The 13,180-nt window shown below is 38.7% G+C and overlaps 1 protein-coding gene across 1 annotated transcript in view; it reads left to right on the top strand.

Moving 5' to 3' along the window:
* The first annotated feature begins 12,273 nt into the window (after window positions 1-12,273).
* ARHGAP24 (Rho GTPase activating protein 24) overlaps window positions 12,274-13,180 on the top strand; it is a 532,908-nt gene continuing 532,001 nt past the window's right edge. The window contains exon 1 of the mRNA XM_050790447.1: window positions 12,274-12,832. The gene's annotated coding sequence lies outside the window, so the exon portion shown is untranslated. The remainder of the gene's footprint in view (window positions 12,833-13,180) is intronic.

Raw genomic sequence — 13,180 nt, 5'->3', positions numbered from 1 at the left:
AGGGATGGGATGGGAAATTCAATCACCATTTCATTAGTTAGGTTTTGCATGAGTCAGTTGTATATATATTAGGAACTACCTGGAAGATTGGACAGCATTTTGCACTCTTGAATAAGAGAACTGATACCTGAGTGAATTTGCCAGCTTCCTAAAGAACATCTTCCTAATTTTTGGGTTTGAAATCTCTGTCTTTCTCAGCATTTTCCACAAGTGTTCATACTGACTGTGTTAACCACTTTGGTGTTTATGGGATCAATGCTATTTTGGTTCTATAATGTCTTTTCTGGAGCCTCACGAAGGTCAACGTCTCAGAGAGCATTTAGAGAATGAATGAAATGGTTATTTTCTATAAGTTAAGGTAGCAAGACTTTGTGGAAAATTTCCTAGGATTGAATGGTTGGAATAATAAGAGCCCTTATTTATCGAGTATGTTCCATGTGTCAGGCACTGTTCTTGCTTCTCAGTTCACATGTAATAATTCATTCTATGTTCAAAATAATCCCATGAGGTAGCATCATGACACCAATAACTGCCAGCTTCAGAAGACATCTATGAAATGAATGGGGAGACAGTGGGAGACATCTGAAAAGAAAATCTCTGGTGGGAAGAATGCCAATTAAAAAGAACAAGCCTGAATTCATTATTAGAATACCTACAGAATACATGTAGAATAGGGTATATATACAAATATGCACATATGTGTGTGTGTGTGTGTATATATATATACACACATATATATATATAGAGAGAGAGAGAGAGAGAGACAGACAGACAGACAGAGAGGTCGGGGGTGTTCAGCCAGCAAGTGCAAAATATAATTTGAAGAAACTGGTGCCAAACAACCAAAAAATAAGAACAAAAGACAAATCACCAGTGCACATCTCTAGATCTTATGGAATAGGTGGATCTGATTCCAATAGAAATTGGGAGTTTCTAGGAAGTTGATTAGCATTGATGACATTTTTGCAGTGTTTTATACCAGCCTCTTGGTCTCATCCTTTTCAACTCCATTGAGTGGAGCAGATTCTGGTATGTGTAGTTTTCCAGGACTCATGAAATCATAATCTTAATAGTAATATCCAAATTGTGTTGTATATTGAACTATGAGATTTGAGCACTTCTGTTTTTAAACAACCCTCAGTATCTGCAAAGGATGTAAAATGCCTGGCAGTTTTATGAATATATTATAAAGTACTTGAACCTCTGTGTTTATAATATGCAAACATCAATGTACACATTATTCATGCCATAGCCCTTGTGTGCTATGATATGAAGCTTGTGGTCAGGCAGGAGGGCAGCTGAAATCCTCTTGGAACATAAAAATATTGAACGTTGCTAATGGACGACTAATTGATTAAAAGGGAAATGTGTTGATTTTAATAATGTAATTTGCTGAGTATCACTATAGAAATTTTTAAAAGAAAGAAAAAGGTTTAAATCTCTAAATCTGTGCTAAAAGAGCCAAGGTTAGGATAAGGGTGTAGCATAGCTTGTTAGCATTGTTAAAAATAATGATCAAGTTAATTAAAATTGAATTATAGCGGAACCATCTAAACAGACTCATGACAACCATTATAATGAGTTCTATTAAAGGTGGCAATAGTGATTAAACTATTTGGAAACAAACTCAACAATTTTTATAAGAAATCAATAGTGCACACTTCTCTCATGTCCCCATTAGTAAAACTGTAGTAGCAGAATATTTAGACTATGGACTCTAAAAATTGCTGTGACCCTGACTGCTCTGCAGAGAATTCTGTAATGTATTAGTGCTGTGTATGCTATCAGAGAAGAGTGGTAGCCAACTGTAGCCCACATCTGTCCTCCCTCCCTGCAGCACTCTTCCACCTTCGAAGCACAAGGGCAACACTGCAGGAGAGGGGAGGCCCTAAAGCAGAGGTTTCAGTCTTTTCCCACCTCTTGGGAACTCTTTTAATGTCAAAATATTGAAAAGTCCTTTCACATATAAGTAGTTGTATTTTTAGTATCCTATTGATGAATAAAAGATGCATGACACAAAAACTGTGAATTCAGTAGTAATTTACATTTTATTACTTACAACTTCTACATACACACAAAGGGCAATTTTAGTGAGTTTTTGTTCAGACCTACAATGTTTTGGTTCTCAGACAAAGGCAGAGCTTCTGTGTTGTTCTTCCCTTTCCCTGTCACCCCAGGATAGGGCCATTGGTATAGGGAATTTGGAGGGGAAAAGCACAGGTCGCTTTCCACAAGGGCTGTCTCCTTGGGAATGTCTCCTTTGGAATGTCTACTTGGGCAAGTAGTTGAGAGACAGGAGAGTGGATTATTATGGTGTAGATGTCAACACATCTGACATCTACGTGCTGTTTCCATGAGAATGTTTTCTTATAACTTAATGCAAACTTTTATTTTATATTTGTATTTGCAATTGAAGTGCAGTAAAATTAAACGAAGAATGAAGCTTGATTTTGATTTTCTTCCCCTGTATTCTGAGTATTGAGGTTTTAGGTAATGAATAATTAAAAGGCATTTCCTATGGTAAATAAACATTTATTGAGCTCGGAAATGACCAATGATGTTAGTAAACATCATTCAATGTGGATCACATATTGATCTTTTGATTGTAGCCTTTTAAATAAAGAATTCATTTTTTATGTTAAAGTCTCATGACTGCTCAAAACCTATACAAAGTTCTGATAAACACCCATAAGTTGACTTACTGAAGCACATTAGCAGTATAAGAAGTTATTACATAAATTTGTCATAGTTTCCTAGGTTGTTACAAAGCTATGTGTTCACAGACTATTAGTTTACATTTGAGAACAGTGTGCTTACCTTGCAAAAGTCAATTTTCAGTGGGGAATCCCTGTTAGTTATTAAATAAAAAATGCAATCATAGGCCACTAACCTACCTTGATGAAATGCAAATGCAAACTTTTACTATTAATGGGTTTATCTGTGTAGATTATATACAACGATAGTTCCTAGGAAATGTAACCAGCAAAAATCAACATGAGTATAACACAGTTTAATTAATAATATACTCACATTAACAATATTTAATTTTTGGCCTATTGGACTTTATGTTTAGAGATTATTTTAAATAACCTCTGAATATGATAATCTTTTAAAAGAAACTGAACGTAGACAAGGTTAAATTTAGATAAGCATGTTAGTTCTACAGTTGGCATTTTTCATTATAAAGAACAACTGTATTATCACTGTATTTTTCTCTACATGTAAAAATTAACATAAATCCTTATTCTCAAAAATTTTAAATTAATAGATTCTTCATGTGCAAAATTTATTATTTAAATAGCCATTTGATTCTAAATATTTTTTAAAAATCCAATGGGGCACTCCTTATAAGGGGTTAATAAATCAATTTATACATTATAAGGAGCTTAACTATTTGATTTATAAAATTAATTTTATTAAGACCCAATGAAATTGAAGTGTTTACAACAATCCCCCCCCAAAACAAAGGAGAAGTAGAAAAAAATAAACACAACTTCTGAATCACTTCTAAGCCTACAAATTATATTTCTATATATCTTGTCACCTTTTGGCTGAAATAAGTGTGGCAATATAAGCAATTAAAACTCAGTGTTAAAAGTGTTTTTTTGTTGTTGTTGTGTTAGGCTTTCTTAGTGGAATGCTCAATCCGGAAATTATTTTAAGGTTTGTAAACCGATTTTTGGAAGATTTGATACTATCATTAGATTTCTGTCTTTACTGATAAAGAGTGTTTTTTTTTTTTTTTTTTTTTTTTTTTTTTTTTTAATTGCACAGTTCAAAACCAGAGATTCTGTGCAAGGGATGCCAAGAAAAACTCACATGGAAAATTTTCATATTAAATATGCCATCGTCTTCTGGTTTTCATAGCAATGTGTTGATAACTGAAACAACAAATGAGCAAAAATGTAAAATATGTCAAAATATCTTCACATACTGTTTAAAGTATTGGCTGGAGTCTGTCTAAAATAATGATATAACATTACCACATAAAAAGTAAGTCTTTTGTTTGCTGTGAAAATGATGCTAGTAACTTTCAGAGGCTAGATATTAGCCAAGAATAAATGTTCATATTGCAATATCATTTCTGCATTAACTTAGAGGAAAACAGAAAATTCACTTTAAATCATTTTTGTTCACTCATTCTAAATGATTGAATGTAAATTGCTTGAAAACACAAACAAATCTGAATTGACTTTGCATCTAGCACTGGGCCTCACATTTGGGAGGTATTACACACTTTTGTGTCTGTTTAAGGGAGGCATCCCTGTGTATGACAATCAGTTACTTTCTTGAATTTGCTCATTTCTCCCAATATGCTTCTGCTTTATGATATTACCATTATTGGGCTTAACTACTTCCCCTATGTGCTTGTAATTCTTTGTGATAGTACTTGAGTATTGACAGCAGTTTAAAAACCTTAGACAGGAATATGGGAGAACTTTACATTAATAATGAATGTTTATGAACTGCTTATAAAGTCTAGGCTTTAGACTTTAAGCTCCGAGTCGCCAACTAGCAGGAATGATGGAAATCCCCATCCAATTAAGCTTTCTTTCACAGAGTACTGAGTAGCTTATGTCTTCTCCCTGGAAGTCATCACAGATCTCAGTGCTGCTGTCTGCTCCCTTACCTGGTGGCCCTCTCCTGCAGCAGGATTGAACCTGAAGGTACAGCTGGGATTGATCTTGCTGTATATGCTGACTTCTTCTGCAGATGCTGAGCACTGCCATGCCCCAACCCAGGTTAGAGAAGCTTTCTCTACATCGCTATTAAAATTATTTGGTTACCCAAAAGGTGGTCTCATTCTCTGTTCTTTGATTTTTCAATCCCTTTTCTTTCTTTCTTTTTTTTAAGAGACAAGGTCTCACTCTGTCACCCAGGCTGGAGTGCAGTAGTACAATCATAGCTCACTGCAGCCTCAAACTCTTGGCATTCCAGCGATCCTCCCACCTCAGTCTCCCAAGTAGTGGGGACTACAGCAACAAGCCACTACACTCAGCCACGGTTCCCTTTCTTGAATTTGGAATCATTTTCCCCCAGTTTGAGTCAGAGAACATTTGAATGGAATCATCTAATGTCCTATCCAAAATGATTATTTTTCTTTAAAATGCATCAGTGTCTTAGGCTGAAGTTCTGGTGTCTCCATTTCCAACTCTTGGGACTATTCCACATGATCATCATTTAGAAGCCTCTTTTACTCACCTGTCTATCCTTGAGTAAAGCACACAAGATTGAAGAAAGTCGTCCATTGAAGACATCAAGAAAAATTGCTCAGCATTTAGAAAGGCTACCATTTGCCCTCCCCAGCCTGAGCCCCAGTTGAGTCTCATCTTACAATCCAGCCTAAACTCGCCATTCTTGCAAAGTAAGCCTTCACAAAGCTTGCTTGCTCTCATTTTCAAACACAAACTCGGGAAAAGAAAAGCAAAGAAAAGAAAAGAAAAGAAAAGAAAAGAAAAGGAGAGGACAATAATTTTGTAGTCCTATTTTTGTCTGCTTAATAGCCCACATCTTGAACTTCCCTTTAATATTTATCTTCTTGGAATATCCTCCTAGTTTATTTGGAAAATCTTTCAAAAGTCCCATTTTTAAATTGATTTTCCAGGAAGTTTATGTTTGGTCATTTCTCAAATATTAAGGAACTAGTTATCCCCAACACTACTTCTTACATAATCAGCCTCAGCCTATCTTTACAATGTCTTTAAAAAACAAGCTTATAATTTCAAAAATTTTTTTAGTTTCACTTCAAGATCTTAGTTTTAAGATTTTGAATACTACACTCAGTATTGAGGGACTAACTTTCCAGTTATTGAATTATCTGAACCATTTACTATTCCACTTGCTGATACTCCCCTTGGCTTTTTGGCCAATTCACTGTCCATTAGCACCTCTCACAGACAGTGAGCAGGAAGAAAAAAACAGTTAATTTTGCTATTGGTTGGTAACTTGAATAAAAGATCTGATAGTGTAGGACATTAAAATTAATACTTTAAGTGGGATTTAAAATTGGTCTGTAGGAGAACAACAATCTTCCTCCTCACAAAATAATGTAATAACAGTTATTTTCAAACCCTTGGCCAATATAAGTGATATATGAAAGGGAAATTGTGCTGTCCCTATTTGCATAGGGAGATGCTGTTGTTGATACATCAGTGAAAAGAATCCAGACTTTGTACTTGAATAGCCTAAATTCAAATCTTTTCTCCATCGTTTATTAGCTTATGTGATTGTGAATAAGATATATACAATGTTTCTCTTTGTTCTCTCTTCTGCAAAGTGAAAATAAGGATAAATTTTTCATAGCTGCTACAATAAAGACTTCACATATGGGAAAGGCACATTAATAACTATAAGGAATATTCTTATTTTATCATTATCATTATTAATGTGTTTGGATTAGTTATATTGATTCATTTACACTCTCTTATCTAGTTTTTATGGAAGATAATTTAGTAAGCTGATGGTCCCGTCTGCACTCTATAACAATAAAACATTTTAGTCTTCTTGACAATCTAGTTGGTTTTAGATGACTTAAAACAATGACCTCAGCTCCAATTTTCTAGTTAGCAATCCAAACATTGATCAAATCTAACATTTGATCAACAATGGGATCAGTTATGCCTAGTATCTGAGTTCTCTAACAGTTTTAACAGCTTAGATTTGTATCTCGACTGTGTATTCTTTTATCAGTGGGGTAAGAACGTACAATGAGGTAAATGTTCTCTTTAAATTTCAAATTATCTGAGATGAGATAAAGCAGGCAATGCAGAGAGAGAAAGAACAGAATTGATGCAAAAAAGGCCATTATTTAAAGAGCTTGGGATATGATGAAAATAGGAAGAAATGAAGATTTCCTAGACAGATGATAAGATTTGGAATATACATGACAATGCAATTAAAAACATGAATTATGAATGTAAAGAACTTATTGATAACTTGATTTCTATTATCCTGAGTATAAGGGAATAGGAAACCATTTTAAAAGTCACACATGTAACTTAGGAATACTATATAATGATTCTTGGGAGAAGAATGGTGTTATTTCAATGGCAGTATTTAATTTTCTAAAAAACTTAAAAGAGAAGATTCCAAAATGTGAATATTCTTGAAATCTACAAAATGGCATGTGTAGTCACAGTAAGCCCATTCTGTTGTTGCTCAGGTACAATTAGATTTCTAAATATTTTAAATGTCATTCAGTATTACACTAAGAGTTAAGCCCACAAGTGAACAGTTGCATGTCTGGAGAACTATTTCACTTTATGAGTATGCATATGTGATATTAAATGTTCCTGGTGTGTGTGTGTGTGTGTGTGTGTGTGTGCATGCATGCACACACATATGCCTGTACTCATAAGCGAGTAGAGAAAGGATAGAGAATGTGTTGAGCTAAAATGTGAATGACTGCATATTAAAGGTTGTCTTAGAGAAATTGTGAGTCAACAAAGCACAAGGAAATTCTAGACTAGTAAGGGATTTAGAAATGACCAGAGTAGGTATAAAGCAGAAACTTTCTCTGGGAGCTGATTGGAGAAAATCTGCACATCATGGAAGGCAGAGATTAATTCTTTTTTCTTTTTCTTTCTTTTGAGACCGAGTCTCGTTCTGTCGCCTAGACTGGAGTGCAGTGGTGCAATCTCTGCCTCCCGGGTTCACGCCATTCTGTTGCCTCAGCCTCCCAAGCAGCTGGGACTACAGGTGCCCGTCACGACGCCTGGCTAATTTTTTGTATTTTTAGTAGACAGGGGGTTTCACCATGTTAGCCAGGATGGTCTCAACCTCTTGACCTTGTGATCCGCCTGTCTCGGCCTCCCAAAGTGCTGGGATTACAGGCATGAGCCACCATGCCGAGCCGAGATTAATTCTTTAACAGAATCCAGTAAATTCCTGAATTTAGGTTTAAACAGCATAAAAAGAAGCATTTTGAGACTGGGAGCAGTGGCTCACGCCTGTAAGCCCAGCACTTTGGGAGACTGAGACAGGAGGACGCTTGAGCCCAGAAGTTTGAGACCAGCCTGGGTAACTTGTAGAGACTTCATCTCTACAAAATAAATAAAAAATTAGGGCTGGGCACGGTGGCTCACGCCTGTAATCCCAGCACTTTGGGAGGCCAAGGCCGGCGGATCACGAGGTCAGGAGACTGAGACCATCCTGGTTAACAAGGTGAAACCCCGTCTCTACTAAAAACACAAAAATTAGCTGGGCGAGGTGGCAGGCGCCTGTAGTCCCAGCTACTCGAGAGACTGAGGCAGGAGAATGGCGTGAACCCGGGAGGCAGAGCCTGCAGTGAGCTGAGATCATGCCACTGCACTCCAGCCTGGGGGACAGAGCTAGACTCCGTCAAAAAAAAAAAAAAAAAAAAAATTAAGTAGGCTTTGTGATGCATGCCTGTGGTCCCAGCTACTCAGGAAGCTGAGTGGGGAGGATCCCTTGAGCCTGGGAGGTCGAGGCTGCATTGAATTGAGATGGAGCCATTGCACTTCAGCCCATGGGACACAGTGAGACACTGTCTCAAAAAGGAACATCTTGATTGGAAACCAAGGTTTGACTCTGGGCCCAGGCCAAAAGGATCTTGCTTTGGTTAATAATATGATCCAAATCGTTATACAAAATAGGCACATACACAGAGGTAAAAAACAATTGGACATACTGGACATATTCAAAATGTTATTACTTATCTCTAAGTAGGGAGATCATGGGCAGTTTTAAATTTCTTCTCTTAAGATTCTCTGTAGCTTCCAAGTTTCATGAGTTGAGCTAATTAATTTCGTAATTAGACAAAAACCAATAGACAGTACTTTGAAAGTAAATTTAATCATTGATATTTTTGGAACCATCTACTTTGGGGGTCTGGTGGATGAGAGAGTGTGACCCAAAAATATGTGAATTCAAAGAAAGTGTGGTGATGGTTGATACCAGGCTCCTCTCAGGATCTGAATGGGCACATAATGTGCTCCATTTTTAAAGCTGTTGACTGTTAGAAGGCATGTGGTGGAATTATAGAGGCCATGGATGACCCATGGACACTGCAGATTTTTCTATCATGCTCTTTCTCTCCTTTGTTATCTTACTTACAGGCAGATTTAGCTGGATTGATCTTTCCCCGCCATTTTAACAACAGTAGTACATCTTTCCCTGAGTCATGTGATCCAAAGTGTTGGAGAGGGTAGGCACGAAGCTCCCTTAATCTCTTTCCACCTTACGTAGCTCAGACAAAGCTGGACTTTGTAGAAAAGAAACTTCTACCAGGAAATAAAAAGAAAAAACAAGAACAGATGTTTAGAAACAGACATGCTTTAAAAGGCATAGCCTTCTATCTGAATCCTGAAATCAGATCTTGGCAAATCCCAGTACCCACACAAATTCTGCATTGTTGGTGAGAGCTTGTTGAAAATGTTAGGATTTTGGCAATTCTTGACTATTCAGTTTTGTTACTGTGTTTTTTGCCCTCTTAGGAATTTATGTTTTCTTAAAAGAAAACATAATTAAAAAGCTCTAGTATCTGATATTAATGGACAATTGGGTAATATGACAATGAATTACTCTATGCTAAGGTTTTCAAAGAATCTGACATGGAATCTGGTGAAAAACTTTGCAATTTTTAAGTTAGCGAAGTACATTAAAATACATTTTAATCCATACTCATTTAATAGTAACATTTGAGCCATATACTTTAAATATTAGACAAAGTAATTGTAGAAACACTGGCTAAGCTCTCCCTAACTAAATTCCATTGAAAGAATGGCTTGATAGAATCAGTGTCCAGGGGGCTTTGTCTGTGGAGGGGGTTTCTTTCCTTGACTCTGGCCATACCAACACTCAAACAACTTGTCCAAATGTAGTATGTCCATTATCTTCCTTCTCTCCTCCTCCGCTTTCATTTCTAGATCTCTGGAATCCCCCTGGTCCTAGAGTATTATACATCCTCCCTGTAAATACTGAAGTCCTTCAAACTCTGCCTGCCATTATACTGACCTTTCATAGACTTTTTTCCTAAAGGTGTCTAGGACTTGAAGATCCTGGAAAGTTAGCCCTCACCCTTGAATCATTTCTGAGTTTTGTAGAGTTGGTTTGAGGCACACCTTTAACTCATAATTGAGGTTGACTGATAAAACTCAGCTTTAAGTAACCCTCTGGGCAAGTTCTGAGCAGGGGACTCAGGGAGTTGAATGTCGGACACCACCTCCCTGGAGTCTGTATCAGTCACATCAGCATTCTCTGACTAGAATCAGGTTTCAAGGGTCTTGTTCAAGAGTTTACTCTCTCCTTTAAAGACGCTACAATACATATAAGGGACGTCCCCTGGTCCCAATTAATCTACAATAAGAGTCGAATAGTATAGTCAGAGGCCAGAGAACACCATGCAGTTTCTAGTTCAGGTTGTATTCTCTTGTAACAGACTCCTTGCTGAGGGGCTTCTAGAAAAGGAATGCAATGGTCCATCTCTTTCTAAGTAGGAGGGGAAGAAGGCGTTTGTATTGGTGGATATAACTCCTTTCCTATCCTCTCAACTGTCTAATCCCCAAGTGACAATCATCCTCTCCTTCTGTTGTACTTTCTAGCTTAAGATAATCACATATATCACACACACCAATGAAGTACTATCAATTGGAAAGGGTGGAGACAGAACCAGAAGATGGGAAGGAAAAGGCCTTGAACATAGCGAGTGTGTGTGTTAGAGGTGTGTCTTAATCTTTTGGACTAGAGACTACCCAGTAACCAGCCTGAGTTCAGTTTTGTATTACTTTGAGACTAAATTGCTGTGGTAATATTTGTTAGATCCTGAAATAAGTTACTGATGTGACAGTTTCCTTGGTTTTTTTAAATGTCCCAATCTTGAATCATAATTATTGGCACTTGTCTTCCTGAGGTGTTTGAGTCCATCAAATGTGTGCAAATTGCATTTGTGTTAATGTTATCATTTTCCAGCTTTCATCTGAAACTGCCCCTCAGCATTCACCTGCCGGGGTGTTGCTAGAACATGTAAGGCCATGTGGGTTGATGAAGGTCAATTATTCCCACCAATTAGATAATAAGTTACATTACTTCTATCTTAGGAATTCCATACATACTTTTTAAATGAAATATGAAACACAATTTTTTCCCCACACAAATTAATTTGATTCATTAAAGGGCTGAGAATTCTCCCGCCAGAAAATCAAGTTTATAGTAGGACCTCAGCATGGGAAGGGGTAGATTGGTTTCTCCAAAAACTTGGAGAAAGAGGATAAAAAGGAAAAACATATCAGAGTCCACTCAGCTTTTTATTTTTGGTGTTTCTAAAACTGAACATGTGCTCTTCTTCTATATCCTTCTCTCACTGGAGCTCCCTAGTGAGAACACCCCCATTATGTGTCTTCAGGATATCTGGTGATGATTTCTAAAAGAGAGATTTTATTAGTAGTAGTAGTAGTAGTAATTGTTTGAGATGGGGTCTCACTCTGTCACCCAGGCTGGAGTGCAGTGGCACAATTATAGCTCATGGCAGCCTTGACCTCCTGGGCTCAAGAGATCTTCCCACTTCAGCCTCCCGAATAGCTGGGACTACAGGCATGCGCTGCCACGCCGAACTTTTTTTTTTTTTTAATTTTTTCGTAAAGACAGGAGTCTCATTATGTTGCCGATTTTGGTCTGAAACCCCTGGGCTCAAGTGATCCTCCTGCCTTGGCCTTCCAAAGTGCCACTGTAAGTGGCCTTCTAAAACAAGAGATGTTTACAAAGCTTTTTGAAATAATTTTACTCAGCATGCCAGGTAACCACAACTGTAAGATCACAATTTGAAACAGACATTTTGGTGATGGTGGGAAGAGATGGCCTGCATCAAAACAATGTTTACTAGTTTGTCTTTTTGCCTCATATTGTGTAATTCCGAGAGTTCTTACACCACAGTAAGAAAGTAATTATACTTTGAACTTCTCTAAGGCTCTAACTAGAGGGCATCCATCTAAATGTGCATTTCCAGGAATACTGGTTTAATGGCCCAGGTAATTCTGATTGGAGAAATAAAATTTTAGCGAGACAGAGAGTTGGTAGAAGGAAGTAAAACCGGCGTGTGAGGTTTGGCCAATGAAATGCAGAGTTCCCTGAGGTCAGGAGACTTGTATTCACCAACCTTCTCACGCCCACAGCCCCAGATCTGTGACCAACACATATCTATGATGCACTTGAAAGGAACGAGCAATGCCAGATGCGGAGGAACCAGGCAGGGAGCATTCTGTCGGTGGAGCCCGGCGGTGTAGCTCAGGCTCTCAGATAACCCAGGCGTTGGGAGGGCGGGGCTCCTGCCGGTCTCCCCTCTAGTGCGGCTCGAGTCCTGTGAAGCTACCAGTTGCCAAATGAAATCTGAAACCTCGGGCTGCATCTGAGGGTTGGCCCCACTCAGTTGTTCCAGCCTCTTGTACTGTATATTTACACATTCACACACAATCACCCTTTCTAACTTCTGGGACTCTTTGCGCAACTGCTAGGATTTCTCAAGTGCATGTGGCAACACAGCCCAGCTCCGGGTGGAAACCAGCAGGGCTCTGGAGGGGCTCGGAGACCAGGGGAGCTGTCAAGGCTGCGGCGGGGACCAGAAAGGAGCCTGGCGCGGGTGGCTGGGGGAATCCCCCCAACTTTCTACCGCAGGCGCAGCTCTCTCGGCCGTCAATTTCCTCCGAAACCCGCGCTGTGGAGCAGCCTAGTGCATGGGGTTCAACACTTCCCCTTGTTGTGGAAAGTAAACGAGCCTCACTACCACCTTTTTTTCTTTGCATTTTCTTACTGCTGGTCCTGGGAGGCTTTTCCTTCGGAGCAGCAGCCAGTCCCGCGTCTGTCTTGAAGTCCCAGCAGGGTAGGTGATGCGGTCGTGAGGGAGTGCGCGGAGCCACCGCGGGAGGGACCGACGAGGCTGCCTGCGCCGGGGGAGGGGGCTGCTGGGGGCGGGGAGGGATAGCAGGAATCCCAAGCTGATGTAGCGTGTGTGTGTGTGTGTGTGTGTGTGTGTGTGTGTGTGTGTGTGTGCGCGCGCGCCGGGAGACAGCAAGCTGGTAGTATGTCCTGGCTTTAAAAATAGATGGAATTAATAAAAACCCTTTGCACAATTCAATTTCCTCTCGGTATCCATCCTCCCCTTCCCCCTGTTTGTTTCCTCTAGTATCTTATAGGAGTTCCCTATATAACAGGCACACAAAGATAGGTT

This window comes from Macaca thibetana, chromosome 5, assembly GCF_024542745.1.
Source record: "Macaca thibetana thibetana isolate TM-01 chromosome 5, ASM2454274v1, whole genome shotgun sequence".
In the NCBI taxonomy this organism is placed as follows: domain Eukaryota; kingdom Metazoa; phylum Chordata; class Mammalia; order Primates; family Cercopithecidae; genus Macaca; species Macaca thibetana.
The sequence above is the reverse complement of the archived record's forward strand: the minus strand, read 5'-3'. Positions and strand labels throughout refer to the sequence as shown.